Source organism: Pseudoliparis swirei, chromosome 22 (genome assembly GCF_029220125.1).
Source record: "Pseudoliparis swirei isolate HS2019 ecotype Mariana Trench chromosome 22, NWPU_hadal_v1, whole genome shotgun sequence".
NCBI classification, from domain to species: Eukaryota; Metazoa; Chordata; class Actinopteri; order Perciformes; family Liparidae; genus Pseudoliparis; species Pseudoliparis swirei.
In genome coordinates, this window is record NC_079409.1 from 1256752 (window position 1) to 1276965 (window position 20214).

Sequence of the window (20214 nt, forward strand, 5' to 3'; positions counted from 1 at the left end):
TAACATGTGATCTCTCTGGCTCTACTCTGTCCCCATGTAACATGTGATCTCTGACTCTACTCTGTCCCCATGTAACATGTGATCTCTGGCTCTACTCTGTCCCCATGTAACATGTGATCTCTCTGACTCTACTCTGTCCCCATGTAACATGTGATCTCTGACTCTACTCTGTCCCCATGTAACATGTGATCTCTGGCTCTACTCTGTCCCCATGTAACATGTGATCTCTCTGACTCTACTCTGTCCCCATGTAACATGTGATCTCTCTGACTCTACTCTGTCCCCATGTAACATGTGATCTCTGACTCTACTCTGTCCCATGTAACATGTGATCTCTGACTCTACTCTGTCCCCATGTAACATGTGATCTCTGACTCTACTCTGTCCCCATGTAACATGTGATCTCTCTGACTCTACTCTGTCCCCATGTAACATGTGATCTCTGACTCTACTCTGTCCCCATGTAACATGTGATCTCTGACTCTACTCTGTCCCCATGTAACATGTGATCTCTGACTCTACTCTGTCCCCATGTAACATGTGATCTCTGACTCTACTCTGTCCCCATGTAACATGTGATCTCTGACTCTACTCTGTCCCCATGTAACATGTGATCTCTGACTCTACTCTGTCCCCATGTAACATGTGATCTCTGACTCTCATTCCCCCCATGTAACATGTGATCTCTGACTCTACTCTGTCCCCATGTAACATGTGATCTCTCTGACTCTACTCTGTCCCCATGTAACATGTGATCTCTCTGACTACTCTGTCCCCATGTAACATGTGATCTCTGACTCTACTCTGTCCCCATGTAACATGTGATCTCTGACTCCTCTGTCCCCATGTAACATGTGATCTCTCTGACTCTACTCTGTCCCCATGTAACATGTGATCTCTCTGACTCTACTCTGTCCCCATGTAACATGTGATCTCTGACTCTACTCTGTCCCCATGTAACATGTGATCTCTGACTCTACTCTGTCCCCATGTAACACGTGATCTCTGACTCTACTCTGTCCCCATGTAACATGTGATCTCTGACTCTACTCTGTCCTCCATGTAACATGTGATCTCTGACTCTACTCTGTCCCCCATGTAACACGTGATCTCTCTGGCTCGACTCTGTCCCCCATGTAACATGTGATCTGACTCTACTCTGTCCCCATGTAACATGTGATCTCTGACTCTACTCTGTCCCCATGTAACATGTGATCTCTGACTCTACTCTGTCCCCATGTAACATGTGATCTCTGACTCTACTCTGTCCCCCATGTAACATGTGATCTCTGACTCTACTCTGTCCCCCATGTAACATGTGATCTCTGACTCTACTCTGTCCCCATGTAACATGTGATCTCTGACTCTACTCTGTCCCCCCATGTAACATGTGATCTCTGACTCTACTCTGTCCCCATGTAACATGTGATCTCTGACTCTACTCTGTCCCCATGTAACATGTGATCTCTGACTCTACTCTGTCCCCATGTAACATGTGATCTCTGACTCTACTCTGTCCCCATGTAACATGTGATCTCTGACTCTACTCTGTCCCCATGTAACATGTGATCTCTGACTCTACTCTGTCCCCATGTAACATGTGATCTCTGACTCTACTCTGTCCCCATGTAACATGTGATCTCTGACTCTACTCTGTCCCCATGTAACATGTGATCTCTGACTCTACTCTGTCCCCATGTAACATGTGATCTCTGACTCTACTCTGTCCCCATGTAACATGTGATCTCTGACTCTACTCTGTCCCCATGTAACATGTGATCTCTGACTCTACTCTGTCCCCATGTAACATGTGATCTCTGACTCTACTCTGTCCCCCCATGTAACATGTGATCTCTGACTCTACTCTGTCCTCATGTAACATGTGATCTCTGACTCTACTCTGTCCCCATGTAACATGTGATCTCTGACTCTACTCTGTCCCCATGTAACATGTGATCTCTGACTCTACTCTGTCCCCATGTAACATGTGATCTCTGACTCTACTCTGTCCCCATGTAACATGTGATCTCTGACTCTACTCTGTCCCCATGTAACATGTGATCTCTGACTCTACTCTGTCCCCATGTAACATGTGATCTCTGACTCTACTCTGTCCCCATGTAACATGTGATCTCTGACTCTACTCTGTCCCCATGTAACATGTGATCTCTGACTCTACTCTGTCCCCCATGTAACATGTGATCTCTGACTCTACTCTGTCCCCATGTAACATGTGATCTCTGACTCTACTCTGTCCCCATGTAACATGTGATCTCTGACTCTACTCTGTCCCCATGTAACATGTGATCTCTGACTCTACTCTGTCCCCATGTAACATGTGATCTCTGACTCTACTCTGTCCCCATGTAACATGTGATCTCTGACTCTACTCTGTCCCCCATGTAACATGTGATCTCTGACTCTACTCTGTCCCCATGTAACATGTGATCTCTGACTCTACTCTGTCCCCATGTAACATGTGATCTCTGACTCTACTCTGTCCCCATGTAACATGTGATCTCTGACTCTACTCTGTCCCCATGTAACATGTGATCTCTGACCCTCTCCTGTCCCCATGTAACATGTGATCTCTGACTCTACTCTGTCCCCATGTAACATGTGATCTCTGACTCTACTCTGTCCCCATGTAACATGTGATCTCTGACTCTACTCTGTCCCCATGTAACATGTGATCTCTGACTCTACTCTGTCCCCATGTAACATGTGATCTCTGACTCTACTCTGTCCCCATGTAACATGTGATCTCTGACTCTACTCTGTCCCCATGTAACATGTGATCTCTGACTCTACTCTGTCCCCATGTAACATGTGATCTCTGACTCTACTCTGTCCCCATGTAACATGTGATCTCTGACTCTACTCTGTCCCCCATGTAACATGTGATCTCTGACTCTACTCTGTCCCCCATGTAACATGTGATCTCTGACTCTACTCTGTCCCCATGTAACATGTGATCTCTCTGACTCTACTCTGTCCCCATGTAACATGTGATCTCTGACTCTACTCTGTCCCCATGTAACATGTGATCTCTGACTCTACTCTGTCCCCATGTAACATGTGATCTCTGACTCTACTCTGTCCCCCATGTAACATGTGATCTCTGACTCTACTCTGTCCCCCATGTAACATGTGATCTCTCTGACTCTACTCTGTCCCCCATGTAACATGTGATCTCTGACTCTACTCTGTCCCCATGTAACATGTGATCTCTGACTCTACTCTGTCCCCATGTAACATGTGATCTCTGACTCTACTCTGTCCCCCATGTAACATGTGATCTCTGACTCTACTCTGTCCCCCATGTAACATGTGATCTCTGACTCTACTCTGTCCCCATGTAACATGTGATCTCTGACTCTACTCTGTCCCCATGTAACATGTGATCTCTCTGACTCTACTCTGTCCCCATGTAACATGTGATCTCTGACTCTACTCTGTCCCCATGTAACATGTGATCTCTGACTCTACTCTGTCCCCATGTAACATGTGATCTCTGACTCTACTCTGTCCCCATGTAACATGTGATCTCTGACTCTACTCTGTCCCCATGTAACATGTGATCTCTGACTCTACTCTGTCCCCCATGTAACATGTGATCTCTGACTCTACTCTGTCCCCATGTAACATGTGATCTCTGACTCTACTCTGTCCCCCATGTAACATGTGATCTCTGACTCTACTCTGTCCCCCCATGTAACATGTGATCTCTGACTCTACTCTGTCCCCCATGTAACATGTGATCTCTCTGACTCTACTCTGTCCCCATGTAACATGTGATCTCTGACTCTACTCTGTCCCCATGTAACATGTGATCTCTGACTCTACTCTGTCCCCATGTAACATGTGATCTCTGACTCTACTCTGTCCCCATGTAACATGTGATCTCTCTGACTCTACTCTGTCCCCCATGTAACATGTGATCTCTGACTCTACTCTGTCCCCATGTAACATGTGATCTCTGACTCTACTCTGTCCCCATGTAACATGTGATCTCTGACTCTACTCTGTCCCCCATGTAACATGTGATCTCTGACTCTACTCTGTCCCCATGTAACATGTGATCTCTGACTCTACTCTGTCCCCATGTAACATGTGATCTCTGACTCTACTCTGTCCCCATGTAACATGTGATCTCTGACTCTACTCTGTCCCCATGTAACATGTGATCTCTCTGACTCTACTCTGTCCCCATGTAACATGTGATCTCTGACTCTACTCTGTCCCCATGTAACATGTGATCTCTGACTACTCTGTCCCCATGTAACATGTGATCTCTGACTCTACTCTGTCCCCATGTAACATGTGATCTCTGACTCTACTCTGTCCCCATGTAACATGTGATCTCTGACTCTACTCTGTCCCCATGTAACATGTGATCTCTCTGACTCTACTCTGTCCCCATGTAACATGTGATCTCTGACTCTACTCTGTCCCCATGTAACATGTGATCTCTGACTCTACTCTGTCCCCATGTAACATGTGATCTCTGACTCTACTCTGTCCCCCATGTAACATGTGATCTCTGACTCTACTCTGTCCCCCATGTAACATGTGATCTCTGACTCTACTCTGTCCCCATGTAACATGTGATCTCTGACTCTACTCTGTCCCCATGTAACATGTGATCTCTGACTCTACTCTGTCCCCATGTAACATGTGATCTCTGACTCTACTCTGTCCCCATGTAACATGTGATCTCTGACTCTACTCTGTCCCCATGTAACATGTGATCTCTGACTCTACTCTGTCCCCATGTAACATGTGATCTCTGACTCTACTCTGTCCCCATGTAACATGTGATCTCTGACTCTACTCTGTCCCCCATGTAACATGTGATCTCTGACTCTACTCTGTCCCCATGTAACATGTGATCTCTCTGACTCTACTCTGTCCCCATGTAACATGTGATCTCTGACTCTACTCTGTCCCCATGTAACATGTGATCTCTGACTCTACTCTGTCCCCATGTAACATGTGATCTCTGACTCTACTCTGTCCCCATGTAACATGTGATCTCTGACTCTACTCTGTCCCCATGTAACATGTGATCTCTCTGACTCTACTCTGTCCCCCATGTAACATGTGATCTCTGACTACTCTGTCCCCATGTAACATGTGATCTCTGACTCTACTCTGTCCCCCATGTAACATGTGATCTCTGACTCTACTCTGTCCCCATGTAACATGTGATCTCTGACTCTACTCTGTCCCCATGTAACATGTGATCTCTGACTCTACTCTGTCCCCCATGTAACATGTGATCTCTGACTCTACTCTGTCCCCATGTAACATGTGATCTCTGACTCTACTCTGTCCCCCATGTAACATGTGATCTCTGACTCTACTCTGTCCCCATGTAACATGTGATCTCTGACTCTACTCTGTCCCCATGTAACATGTGATCTCTGACTCTACTCTGTCCCCATGTAACATGTGATCTCTGACTCTACTCTGTCCCCATGTAACATGTGATCTCTCTGACTCTACTCTGTCCCCATGTAACATGTGATCTCTGACTCTACTCTGTCCCCCATGTAACATGTGATCTCTGACTCTACTCTGTCCCCATGTAACATGTGATCTCTGACTCTACTCTGTCCCCATGTAACATGTGATCTCTCTGACTCTACTCTGTCCCCATGTAACATGTGATCTCTGACTCTACTCTGTCCCCATGTAACATGTGATCTCTCTGACTCTACTCTGTCCCCATGTAACATGTGATCTCTGACTACTCTGTCCCCATGTAACATGTGATCTCTGACTCTACTCTGTCCCCATGTAACATGTGATCTCTGACTCTACTCTGTCCCCATGTAACATGTGATCTCTGACTCTACTCTGTCCCCATGTAACATGTGATCTCTGACTCTACTCTGTCCCCCATGTAACATGTGATCTCTGACTCTACTCTGTCCCCATGTAACATGTGATCTCTCTGACTCTCCCCCATGTAACATGTGATCTCTGACTCTACTCTGTCCCCATGTAACATGTGATCTCTGACTCTACTCTGTCCCCATGTAACATGTGATCTCTGACTCTACTCTGTCCCCATGTAACATGTGATCTCTGACTCTACTCTGTCCCCCATGTAACATGTGATCTCTGACTCTACTCTGTCCCCATGTAACATGTGATCTCTGACTCTACTCTGTCCCCATGTAACATGTGATCTCTGACTCTACTCTGTCCCCCATGTAACATGTGATCTCTGACTCTCTCCTGTCCCCATGTAACATGTGATCTCTGACTCTACTCTGTCCCCATGTAACATGTGATCTCTGACTCTACTCTGTCCCCCATGTAACATGTGATCTCTGACTCTACTCTGTCCCCATGTAACATGTGATCTCTGACTCTACTCTGTCCCCATGTAACATGTGATCTCTCTGACTCTACTCTGTCCCCATGTAACATGTGATCTCTGACTCTACTCTGTCCCCATGTAACATGTGATCTCTGACTCTACTCTGTCCCCATGTAACATGTGATCTCTCTGACTCTACTCTGTCCCCATGTAACATGTGATCTCTGACTCTACTCTGTCCCCATGTAACATGTGATCTCTGACTCTACTCTGTCCCCATGTAACATGTGATCTCTGACTCTACTCTGTCCCCATGTAACATGTGATCTCTGACTCTACTCTGTCCCCATGTAACATGTGATCTCTGACTCTACTCTGTCCCCATGTAACATGTGATCTCTCTGACTCTACTCTGTCCCCATGTAACATGTGATCTCTGACTCTACTCTGTCCCCCATGTAACATGTGATCTCTGACTCTACTCTGTCCCCATGTAACATGTGATCTCTGACTCTACTCTGTCCCCATGTAACATGTGATCTCTGACTCTACTCTGTCCCCCATGTAACATGTGATCTCTGACTCTACTCTGTCCCCATGTAACATGTGATCTCTCTGACTCTACTCTGTCCCCATGTAACATGTGATCTCTGACTCTACTCTGTCCCCCATGTAACATGTGATCTCTGACTCTACTCTGTCCCCATGTAACATGTGATCTCTGACTCTACTCTGTCCCCATGTAACATGTGATCTCTGACTCTACTCTGTCCCCCATGTAACATGTGATCTCTGACTCTACTCTGTCCCCATGTAACATGTGATCTCTCTGACTCTACTCTGTCCCCCATGTAACATGTGATCTCTCTGACTCTACTCTGTCCCCCATGTAACATGTGATCTCTCTGACTCTACTCTGTCCCCCATGTAACATGTGATCTCTCTGACTCTACTCTGTCCCCATGTAACATGTGATCTCTGACTCTACTCTGTCCCCATGTAACATGTGATCTCTCTGACTCTACTCTGTCCCCATGTAACATGTGATCTCTGACTCTACTCTGTCCCCATGTAACATGTGATCTCTGACTCTACTCTGTCCCCATGTAACATGTGATCTCTGACTCTACTCTGTCCCCATGTAACATGTGATCTCTGACTCTACTCTGTCCCCATGTAACATGTGATCTCTGACTCTACTCTGTCCCCATGTAACATGTGATCTCTGACTCTACTCTGTCCCCATGTAACATGTGATCTCTGACTCTACTCTGTCCCCATGTAACATGTGATCTCTGACTCTACTCTGTCCCCATGTAACATGTGATCTCTGACTCTACTCTGTCCCCATGTAACATGTGATCTCTGACTCTACTCTGTCCCCATGTAACATGTGATCTCTGACTCTACTCTGTCCCCATGTAACATGTGATCTCTGACTCTACTCTGTCCCCATGTAACATGTGATCTCTGACTCTACTCTGTCCCCCATGTAACATGTGATCTCTGACTCTACTCTGTCCCCCATGTAACATGTGATCTCTGACTCTACTCTGTCCCCATGTAACATGTGATCTCTGACTCTACTCTGTCCCCATGTAACATGTGATCTCTGACTCTACTCTGTCCCCATGTAACATGTGATCTCTGACTCTACTCTGTCCCCATGTAACATGTGATCTCTGACTCTACTCTGTCCCCATGTAACATGTGATCTCTGACTCTACTCTGTCCCCATGTAACATGTGATCTCTGACTCTACTGTCCCCATGTAACATGTGATCTCTGACTCTACTCTGTCCCCATGTAACATGTGATCTCTGACTCTACTCTGTCCCCATGTAACATGTGATCTCTGACTCTACTCTGTCCCCATGTAACATGTGATCTCTGACTCTACTCTGTCCCCATGTAACATGTGATCTCTGACTCTACTCTGTCCCCCATGTAACATGTGATCTCTGACTCTACTCTGTCCCCATGTAACATGTGATCTCTGACTCTACTCTGTCCCCATGTAACATGTGATCTCTGACTCTACTCTGTCCCCATGTAACATGTGATCTCTCTGACTCTACTCTGTCCCCATGTAACATGTGATCTCTCTGACTCTACTCTGTCCCCATGTAACATGTGATCTCTGACTCTACTCTGTCCCCATGTAACATGTGATCTCTGACTCTACTCTGTCCCCCATGTAACATGTGATCTCTGACTCTACTCTGTCCCCATGTAACATGTGATCTCTGACTCTACTCTGTCCCCATGTAACATGTGATCTCTGACACCTCTGTCCCCATGTAACATGTGATCTCTCTGACTCTACTCTGTCCCCATGTAACATGTGATCTCTACTCTGTCCCCATGTAACATGTGATCTCTCTGACTCTACTCTGTCCCCCCATGTAACATGTGATCTCTGACTCTACTCTGTCCCCATGTAACATGTGATCTCTGACTCTACTCTGTCCCCCATGTAACATGTGATCTCTGACTCTACTCTGTCCCCCATGTAACATGTGATCTCTGACTCTACTCTGTCCCCATGTAACATGTGATCTCTGACTCTACTCTGTCCCCATGTAACATGTGATCTCTGACTCTACTCTGTCCCCATGTAACATGTGATCTCTCTGACTCTACTCTGTCCCCATGTAACATGTGATCTCTGACTCTACTCTGTCCCCATGTAACATGTGATCTCTGACTCTACTCTGTCCCCCATGTAACATGTGATCTCTGACTCTACTCTGTCCCCATGTAACATGTGATCTCTGACTCTACTCTGTCCCCCATGTAACATGTGATCTCTGACTCTACTCTGTCCCCATGTAACATGTGATCTCTCTGACTCTACTCTGTCCCCCATGTAACATGTGATCTCTGACTCTACTCTGTCCCCCATGTAACATGTGATCTCTGACTCTACTCTGTCCCCCATGTAACATGTGATCTCTGACTCTACTCTGTCCCCATGTAACATGTGATCTCTGACTCTACTCTGTCCCCATGTAACATGTGATCTCTGACTCTACTCTGTCCCCCATGTAACATGTGATCTCTCTGACTCTACTCTGTCCCCCATGTAACATGTGATCTCTCTGACTCTACTCTGTCCCCATGTAACATGTGATCTCTGACTCTACTCTGTCCCCATGTAACATGTGATCTCTGACTCTACTCTGTCCCCATGTAACATGTGATCTCTGACTCTACTCTGTCCCCCATGTAACATGTGATCTCTGACTCTACTCTGTCCCCATGTAACATGTGATCTCTCTGACTCTACTCTGTCCCCATGTAACATGTGATCTCTGACTCTACTCTGTCCCCATGTAACATGTGATCTCTGACTCTACTCTGTCCCCATGTAACATGTGATCTCTGACTCTACTCTGTCCCCATGCAACATGTGATCTCTGACTCTACTCTGTCCCCATGTAACATGTGATCTCTGACTCTACTCTGTCCCCCATGTAACATGTGATCTCTGACTCTACTCTGTCCCCATGTAACATGTGATCTCTGACTCTACTCTGTCCCCATGTAACATGTGATCTCTTCCCTCTTCCCCAAAAATTTTTTGACCCTTGCCCCAAAAATTTTTAAATTTTAAAAAACCCCCCCCCCCAAAAAACCCCCCCCCAAAAACCCCAATTTTTTCCCCCCCCCCAAAACCCCTTTTTTCCCCTTTAAAAACCCCTTAAAACCCCCCCTTTTTTCCCCCCCAAAAAAAAACCCCCCAAACCCTGGGGTTTTTTTTAAACCCAAAACCCCCCCCTTAAAAAAGGGTTTTTTTTAAAAAAGGGCCCCCCTTTTTTTTTTTTAAAAAAAAAACCCCCCCAAAAAATTTTTTTTTTTTAAAAAAAAAAATTTTTTTTTTTTTTTTATTTTTTTTTAACTTTAAACCCCCTTTTTTTTTTTCCCCTTTTTTTTTTTTTTAAAAAAATTTTTTTTTAAAAAAAAAATTTTTTTTAAATTTTTTTTTTAAAAAAAAATTTTTAAAAAAATTTTTTTAAAAAAAATTTTTTTTTTTTGGGGATTTAAAAAATTTTTTTTTTTTTTTTTAAATTTTTTTTTTAAAAAAAAAATTTTTTTTTTTTCCTTTCCCTTTTTTTAAAAAAAAAAAAATAATCTTTTAAAAAAAATTTTTTAAAAAAATTTTTTTTTTAAATTTTTTTTTAAAAATTTTTTTTTCTTTTTTAAAAAATTTTTTTTTTTAAAATTTTTTTTTTTTTAAAAAAAAATTTTTTTTTAAAAAAATTTAAAAAAAATTTTTCAAATTTAATTAATTTTTTAAAAAATTTTTTTTTTTCCCTTTTTTTTTTTTTTTCCTTTTAAAAATTTTTTTTTTTGGAAATTTTTTGGGGGGGGTTTTTTTTTTTTGGGGGGTTTTTTTAAAAAAAAAAAAAATTTTTAAAAAAAAATTTTTTAAAAAATTTTTTTAAAAAAAATTTTTTTTTTGTTTTTAAAAAAATTTTCCCAAAATTTTTAAAGGGCCCCCTTTTTTTTTTTTCCCAAAAAAAAAAGGGGGGGGTTTTTTTTTTTTTAAAAAATTTTTGGGGGGCCCCCTTTTTTTTGGGGTTTTTGGGGGGGTTTTCCCCCCCCCAAAAAAAAAAAAAAAAAGGGGGGGGGTTTTTTTTTTTTCCCCCTTTTTTTCCAAAAAAAAAAAAGGGGGGGGGGGGGAAAAAAAAACCGGCCCTTAACAAAACCAAAAAAATTTTTTGGAAAAAAAAACCGGGGAAAAAGGGGGGGGGGTTTTTCCCCCCCCCCAAAAAAAATTTGGGGGCCCCCCAAAAAAAGGGGGTTTTTCCCCGGGGTTTCTCATTGGGGGATGGAAAGTGAATTCTTGGGCCCCAAAATGTGGCCCCCTTTTTAAAAAATTTTTTTTTTTTTTTTCCCCCCTTTTAAAAAGGGGGGCCCCCCCCCAAAAAGGGGGGGGGAAAAAAATAAGGGGGCCCCCCCCCTTTTTTTTTTTTCCCCCTTTTTTTTTTCCCCCCCCCCCAAAAAAACCCCCCCCCCCAAAAAAAAAACCCCTTTCCCTTCCCCAAACATGGAATTTTTTTTCCCCCATGGAAGCCCCCCTTTTGGGGGGGGCCCCCCCCCCAAAAAACCCGGGCCCCCCCCAAACCCCGGGAAAAAAAATTCGCCCAAAAAAAATTTTTTTGGCCCCCTTTTTTTTTGGGGCCCCCCCTTTTTTTTTTGCCCCAAAAAATTTTTTTTTTTTTTTGCCCCAAAAAATTTTTTTTTTTTTTTGCCCCAAAAAATTTTTTTTTTTTTTGCCCCAAAAATTTTTTTTTTTTTTCCCCCCCCCCCCCCTTTTTTTTTCTTTTCCCCCCCCCCCCAAAAAATTTTTTTCCCCCCCCCCCCCTTTTTTTTTTTTCCCCCCCCCCCCCTTTTTTTTTTTTCCCCCCCCCCCCTCCTTTTTTCCCCCCCCCCCCCTCTTTTTTTTTTCCCCCCCCCCCCCTTTTAAAACCCCCCCCCAAAAATTTAAAACCCCCCTTTTAAAATTTAAAACCCCCCTTTTAAAATTTAAAACCCCCCCCCCTTTTTTCCCCCCCCCCCCTTTTTTCCCCCCCCCCCTTTTTTCCCTTTTCCCCCCAAAATTTTTCCCCCTTTTTTTCCCCCAAAAATTTTTTTAAATTTTTCCCCGGTTTTTCCCCTTTAAATTTTTTTTTTCTTCCCCTTTAAATTTTTTCCCCAAATTTTTCCCCTTTAAATTTTTCCCCAAATTTTTCCCCTTTAAATTTTTCCCCCTTTTTTTCCCCTTTAAATTTTTCCCCAAATTTTTCCCCTTTAAATTTTTCCCCAAATTTTTCCCCTTTAAATTTTTCCCCAAAAAAACCCCCCCCCCCTTTTTTCCCCCCCCCCCTTTTTTCCCCCCCAAACCCCCTTTTCCCTTTTCCCCCCCAAAAAATTTTTTCCCCCCCAAACCCCCTTTTCCCTTTTCCCCCCCAAAAAACCCCCCCCCTTTTCCCCCCCAAAAAACCCCCCCCCTTTTCCCCCCCCTTTTTAAAACCCCCCTTTTAAAATTTAAAACCCCCCTTTTAAAATTTAAAACCCCCCTTTTAAAATTTAAAACCCCCCTTTTAAAATTTTTTTTCCCCCCCCCCCCCAAAATTTAAAACCCCCCTTTTAAAATTTAAAACCCCCCTTTTAAAATTTAAAACCCCCCTTTTAAATTCCCTTTTTTCCCCCCCTTTTTTTGGCCCCCTTTTTCCCCCCCTTTTTTGGCCCCCTTTTTCCCCCCCTTTTTTGGCCCCCTTTTTCCCCCCCTTTTTTGGCCCCCTTTTTCCCCCCCTTTTTTGGCCCCCTTTTTCCCCCCCTTTTTTTGGCCCCCTTTTTCCCCCCCTTTTTTGGCCCCCTTTTTCCCCCCCTTTTTTTGGCCCCCTGCCCCAAAAAATTTTTTTTTTTTTTGCCCCAAAAAATTTTTTTTTTTTTTGCCCCAAAAAATTTTTTTTTTTTTTTCCCCCCCCTTTTTTTTTTTTCCCCCCCCCTTTTAAAAAACCCCCCCCCCCTTTTTTCCCCCCCAAAATTTTTCCCCAAATTTTTCCCCTTTAAATTTTTCCCCAAATTTTCCCCTTTTTTTTTTTTCCCCCCCCCCTTTTTTCCCCCCCCCCCTTTTTTTCCCCCCCCCCCTTTTTTCCCCCCCTTTTAAAATTTAAAACCCCCCCCCCCTTTTTTTCCCCCCCCCCCCCCCCTTTTTAAAAAACCCCCCCCCCCTTTTTTCCCCCCCAAACCCCCTTTTCCCTTTTCCCCCCCAAAAAATTTTTTCCCCCCCAAACCCCCTTTTCCCTTTTCCCCCAAAACCCCTTTTTTTTTGGGGTTTTTTTTTTTTTTTTAAAAAACCCCCCCCCTTTTCCCCCCCAAAAAACCCCCCCCCTTTTCCCCCAAAACCCCCCCTTTTCCCCCCCCCCCCCCTTTTTCCCCCCCCCCCCTTTTTTCCCCCCCAAACCCCCTTTTCCCTTTTCCCCCCCAAAAAACCCCCCCCCAAAAAACCCCCCCCCCCCAAAATTTAAAACCCCCCTTTTAAAATTTAAAACCCCCCTTTTAAAATTTAAAACCCCCCTTTTAAAATTTAAAACCCCCCCCCCTTTTTTAAAATTTTTTCCCCTTTAAATTTTTCCCCAAATTTTTCCCCTTTAAATTTTTCCCCCTTTTTTCTTCCCCCCCCTTTTTTTTTTCTTCCCCTTTAAATTTTTCCCCAAATTTTTCCCCTTTTTTTTTTCTTCCCCCCCCTTTTTTTTTTCTTCCCCCCCCTTTTTTTTTTTCTTCCCCCCCCTTTTTTTTTTCTTCCCCCCCCTTTTTTTTCTTCTTCCCCTTTTTAAAATTTAAAATTTTTCCCCTTTTAAAATTTAAAACCCCCCTTTTAAAATTTAAAACCCCCCTTTTAAATTAAAACCCCCCCCCCCTTTTTTTCCCCCCCCCCCTTTTTTTTTTTCCCCCCCCCCCTTTTTCCCCCCCCCCCTTTTTTCCCCCCCCCCCTTTTTTTCCCCCCCCCCCTTTTTTTCCCCCCCCCCCTTTTTTCCCCCCCAAAAACCCCCCCCCTTTTTTTTTTTCCCCCCTTTTCCCTTTTCCCCCCCAAAAAACCCCCCCCCAAAAAACCCCCCCCCCCTTTTTTCCCCCCCAAACCCCCTTTTCCCTTTTCCCCCCCAAAAAACCCCCCCCCTTTTCCCCCCCAAAAAACCCCCCCCCTTTTCCCCCCCAAAAAACCCCCCCCCTTTTTCCCCCCCCAAAAAACCCCCCCCCTTTTCCCCCCCAAAAAACCCCCCCCCAAAAAACCCCCCCCCCCTTTTTTCCCCCTTTTCCCTTTTCCCCCCCAAAAAATTTTTTCCCCCCCAAACCCCCTTTTCCCTTTTCCCCCCCAAAAAACCCCCCCCCTTTTCCCCCCCAAAAAACCCCCCCCCTTTTCCCCCCCAAAAAACCCCCCCCCCTTTTTTCCCCCAAAATTTTTCCCCTTTTTGCCCCCAAAATTTTTCCCCCCCTTTTTGTTCCCCAAATTTTTCCCCTTTAAATTTTTCCCCCTTTTTTCTTCCCCCCCCTTTTTTTTTTCCCCTGCCCCAAAAAATTTTTTTTTTTTTTGCCCCAAAAATTTTTTTTTTTTTCCCCCTTTTTCCCCCCCTTTTTTGGCCCCCTTTTTCCCCCCCTTTTTTGGCCCCCTTTTTTTTCCCTTTTTTTTTTTTCCCCCCCCCCCCCTTTTTTTTTCTTTTCCCCCCCCTCCCCAAAAACCCCCCCTTTTTTTTTTTCCCCCCCCCTCCCAAAAAAATTTTTTTTTCCCCCCCCTCCCAAAAAAATTTTTTTTCCCCCCCCTCCCAAAAAAACCCCCCTGCCCCAAAAAATTTTTTTTTTTTTTGCCCCAAAAAATTTTTTTTTTTTTTGCCCCCCCCCCCTTTTTTTTTTTTCCCCCTTTTTCCCCCCCTTTTTTGGCCCCCTTTTTCCCCCCCTTTTTTTGAACCCCCCTTCCCCCCATGTAAATTTGAACCCCCCCCCCCAAATTAAAATTTTTAAATCTTCCCCCCAAATTAAAATTTTTTCCCCCCCTTCCCCCCCATGTTTCCCCTTTAAAACCCCCCCCCCTTTTTTTCCCCCCCTTTTTTGGCCCCCTTTTTCCCCCCCTTTTTTGGCCCCCTTTTTCCCCCCCTTTTTTGGCCCCCTGCCCCAAAAAATTTTTTTTTTTTCCCCCCTTTTAAAATTTAAAACCCCCCCCCCCAAAATTTAAAACCCCCCTTTTAAAATTTAAAACCCCCCTTTTAAAATTTAAAACCCCCCTTTTAAAATTTAAAACCCCCCTTTTAAAATTTAAAACCCCCCTTTTAAAATTTAAAACCCCCCTTTTAAAATTTAAAACCCCCCTTTTTTTTTTCCCCTGCCCCTTTTCCCTTTTTTTTTTTCCCCCCCCCCCTTTTTCCCCCCCCCTTTTTTTTTTTCCCCTTTTCCCCCCTTTTTTTTTCCCTTTTTTTTTTTTTTCCCTTTTTTTTTTTTCCCCCCCCCCCCCTTTTTTTTTTTTCCCCCCCCCCCCCTTTTTTTTTTTTTCCCCCCCCTTTTTTTTTAACCCCCCCCCCCTTTTTTTTAAAATTTAAAACCCCCCTTTTAAAATTTAAAACCCCCCCCCCCAAAATTTAAAACCCCCCCCCCTTTTTTCCCCCCCCCCCTTTTTTCCCCCCCCCCCCTTTTTTCCCCCCCCCCCTTTTTTCCCCCCAAACCCCCTTTTCCCTTTTCCCCCCCAAAAAACCCCCCCCCTTTTCCCCCCCAAAAAACCCCCCCCCTTTTTCCCCCCCCAAAAAACCCCCCCCCTTTTCCCCCCCAAAAAACCCCCCCCCTTTTCCCCTTTAAATTTTTCCCCAAATTTTTCCCCTTTAAATTTTTCCCCAAATTTTTCCCCTTTAAATTTTTCCCCAAATTTTTCCCCTTTAAATTTTTCCCCAAATTTTTCCCCTTTAAATTTTTCCCCCTTTTTTTCCCCTTTAAATTTTTCCCCAAATTTTTCCCCTTTAAATTTTTCCCCAAATTTTTCCCCTTTAAATTTTTCCCCAAATTTTTCCCCTTTAAATTTTTCCCCAAATTTTTCCCCTTTAAATTTTTCCCCAAATTTTTCCCCTTTTTGCCCCCAAAATTTTTCCCCCCCCTTTTCCCCCCCAAAAAACCCCCCCCCTTTTCCCCCCCAAAAAACCCCCCCCCTTTTCCCCCCCAAAAAACCCCCCCCCTTTTCCCCCCCAAAAAACCCCCCCCCTTTTCCCCCTTTTTTTGCCCCCCCAAAAAAATTTTTCCCCTTTTTGCCCCCAAAATTTTTCCCCTTTTTGCCCCCAAAATTTTTCCCCTTTTTGCCCCAAATTTTTCCCCTTTAAATTTTTTCCCCAAATTTTTCCCCTTTAAATTTTTCCCCAAATTTTTCCCCTTTAAATTTTTCCCCAAATTTTTCCCCTTTAAATTTTTCCCCAAATTTTTCCCCTTTAAATTTTTCCCCCTTTTTTTTCCCCCCCCCCTTTTTTCCCCCCCCCCCTTTTTTCCCCCCCAAAAAATTTTTTTTTTTTTTGCCCCAAAAAATTTTTTTTTTTTTTGCCCCAAAAAATTTTTTTTTTTTTTGCCCCAAAAAATTTTTTTTTTTTTTTGCCCCAAAAAACCCCCCCCTGGCCCCCCCCCTTTTTTTTCTCTGGGAAAAAAATTTTCCCCTTTTTGCCCCAAAAAATTTTTTTTTTTTTTGCCCCAAAAAATTTTTTTTTTTTTTGCCCCAAAACCCCCCCCCTTTTTTTTTTTTTCCCCCCTTTTTCCCCCCCTTTTTTTTCCCCCTTTTTCCCCCCCTTTTTTGGCCCCCTTTTTCCCCCCCTTTTTTGAACCCCCCTTCCCCCCATGTAAATTTGAACCCCCCTTCCCCCCATGTAAATTTGAACCCCCTTCCCCCCATGTAAATTTGAACCCCCCTTCCCCCCATGTAAATTTGAACCCCCCTTCCCCCCATTAAATTTGAACCCCCCTTCCCCCCATGTAAATTTGAACCCCCCTTCCCCTTTTTTTCCCCCCCCTTTTCCCCCCTTTTTTTTTTTCCCCCCCCCCCTTTTTCCCCCCTTTTTTTTAAATTTTTCTTCCCCCTTTCCCCTTAAATTTTTCTTCCCCCTTTCCCCTTAAATTTTTTCCCCCCTTTTTTTTAAAAATTTTTTTTCCCTTTTCCCCCCAAAAAAACCCCCCCCCCCCCCCCCCCCCTTTCTTCTTAAATTTTTCTTCCCCCTTTCCCCTTAAATTTTTCTTCCCCCTTTCCCCCTTTTTTTGTTTCTTTTCCCCCCTTTTTTTTTTCCCCTTAAATTTTTCTCTGACTCTACTCTGTCCCCATGTAACATGTGATCTCTGACTCTACTCTGTCCCCATGTAACATGTGATTTTTCCCCCTTTCCCCTTAAATTTTTCTTCCCCCTTTCCCCTTAAATTTTTCTTCCCCCTTTCCCCTTAAATTTTTCTTCCCCCTTTCCCCTTAAAAATTTTTTTTTCCCCCAAAAATTTTTTTTTTTTCCCCCAAAAATTTTTTTTTCCCCCTTTCCCCTTAAATTTTTCTTCCCCCCCCCCAAAAAAACCCCCCCCCCCCCCCCCCCCCCCCTTAAATTTTTCTTCCCCCTTTCCCCTTAAATTTTTCTTCCCCCTTTCCCCTTAAATTTTTTCTTCCCCCTTTCCCCTTAAATTTTTCTTCCCCCTTTCCCCTTAAATTTTTCTTCCCCCTTTCCCCTTAAATTTTTTCTTCCCCCTTTCCCCTTAAATTTTTCTTCCCCCTTTTTTTAAAAATTTTTTTCCCCCCCCCCCCAAAAATTTTTTTCCCCCCCCCCCCAAAAATTTTTTTCCCCCCCCCCCCCAAAAAAATTTTTTTTTTTTTTCCCCCCCCCCCCCAAAAATTTTTTTCCCCCCCCCCCCAAAAATTTTTTTCCCCCCCCCCCCAAAAATTTTTTTTCCCCCCCCCCCCCAAAAATTTTTTTCCCCCCCCCCCCAAAAATTTTTTTCCCCCCCCCCCCAAAAATTTTTTTCCCCCCCCCCCCAAAAATTTTTTTCCCCCCCCCCCCAAAAATTTTTTTCCCCCCCCCCCCAAAAATTTTTTTCCCCCCCCCCCCAAAAATTTTTTTCCCCCCCCCCCCAAAAATTTTTTTTTTTCCCCCCCCCCCCCCCCCCCCCCCCAAAAAAACTCTGTCCCCATGTAACATGTGATCTCTGACTCTACTCTGTCCCCATGTAACATGTGATTTTCTGACTCTACTCTGTCCCCATGTAACATGTGATCTCTGACTCTACTCTGTCCCCATGTAACATGTGATTTTTCCCCCTTTCCCCTTAAATTTTTTCTTCCCCCTTTCCCCTTAAATTTTTCTTCCCCCTTTCCCCTTAAATTTTTCTTCCCCCTTTCCCCTTAAATTTTTCTTCCCCCTTTCCCCTTAAATTTTTCTTCCCCCTTTCCCCTTAAATTTTTTTCCCCCCCCCTTTTTTTTCTTTTCCCCCCCCTCCCAAAAAAATTTTTTTTCCCCCCCCTCCCAAAAAAATTTTTTTTTCCCCCCCCTCCCAAAAAAATTTTTTTTCCCCCCCCTCCCAAAAAAATTTTTTTCCCCCCCCTCCCAAAAAAATTTTTTTTCCCCCCCCTCCCAAAAAAATTTTTCTTTCCCCTTTTCCCAAAAAAATTTTTTTTCCCCCCCCTCCCAAAAAAATTTTTTTTCCCCCCCCTCCCAAAAAAATTTTTTTTCCCCCCCCTCCCAAAAAAATTTTTTTTTCCCCCCCCCATGTAAATTTGAACCCCCCTTCCCCCCATGTAAATTTGAACCCCCCTTCCCCCCATGTAAATTTGAACCCCCCTTCCCCCCATGTAAATTTGAACCCCCCTTCCCCCCATGTAAATTTTTTAAATCCTTTTTAAAAATTTTTTTTTTTTTCCCCCAAAAATTTTTTTTTTTTCCCCCAAAAATTTTTTTTTTTTCCCCCAAAAATTTTTTTTTTTTCCCCCAAAAATTTTTTTTTTTTTCCCCCCAAAAAAATTTTTTTTTTTCTTTTTTTTTCCCCCCCCCCCCCCTTTTTTTCCCCCCCCCCCCAAAAATTTTTTTCCCCCCCCCCCCAAAAATTTTTTTAAATCTTCCCCCCAAATTAAAATTTTTAAATCTTCCCCCCAAATTAAAATTTTTTCCCCCCCCCCCCAAAAATTTTTTTTTTCCCCCCCCCCCCCCCCCCCCCCCAAAAAAACCCCCCCCCCCCCAAAAATTTTTTTCCCCCCCCCCCCAAAAATTTTTTTCCCCCCCCCCCAAAAATTTTTTTTTTTTTTTTCCCCCCCCCCCCCTTTTTTTCCCCCCCCCCCCAAATCCACAATTTTTTTTTCTCCCCCCCCCCCCCCCCCCCCTTTTTAAAAATTTTTTTTTTTTTTTTCCCCCCCCCCCCCTTTTTTTCCCCCCCCCCCCAAAAATTTTTTTCCCCCCCCCCCCAAAAATTTTTTTAAATCTTCCCCCCAAATTAAAATTTTTAAATCTTCCCCCCAAATTAAAATTTTTAAATCTTCCCCCCAAATTAAAATTTTTAAATCTTCCCCCCAAATTAAAATTTTTTAAATCTTCCCCCCAAATTAAAATTTTTAAATCTTCCCCCCAAATTAAAATTTTTAAATTTCCCCCAAAAATTTTTTTTTTTTCCCCCAAAAATTTTTTTTTTTTTCCCCCCAAAAAATTTATTTTTTTTTTTTTTAAAAAAATTTTTTTTTTTTTTTTTTTTTCCCCCAAAAATTTTTTTTTTTTCCCCCAAAAATTTTTTTTTTTTTTTTTTCCCCCCCCCCCTTTTTTTCCCCCCCCTTTTCCCCCCCCCCCCCCCTCTTTTTTCCCCCCCCCTTTTTTCCCAAAAAAATTTTTTTTCCCCCCCCTCCCAAAAAAATTTTTTTTTTCCCCCCTTTTTTCCCCCCCTTTTTTTTTTTTTTTTCCCCCCCCCCCCCTTTTTTTTTTTTCCCCCCTTTTAAAATTTAAAACCCCCCTTTTAAAATTTAAAACCCCCCCCCCTTTTTTCCCCCCCCCCCTTTTTTCCCCCCCCCCCTTTTTTCCCCCCCCCCCTTTTTTCCCCCCCCCCCTTTTTTCCCCCCCCCCCCTTTTTTTTTTTCCCCCCCCCAAAAAACCCCCCCCCTTTTTCCCCCCCCCCTTTTTTTTTTCTTCCCCCCCCTTTTTTTTTTTTCCCCCCCCTTTTTTTTTTCTTCCCCCCCCTTTTTTTTTTCTTCCCCCCCCTTTTTTTTTCCTTTTTTTTTTTTCTTCCTCCCCCCCCTTTTTTTCTTTTCCCCCCCCTTTTTTTTTTCTTCCCCCCCCTTTTTTTTTTCTTCCCCCCCCTTTTTTTTTTCCCCTGCCCCAAAGAATTTTTTTTTTTTTTTTTTTTTTTTTCTTCCCCCCCCTTTTTTT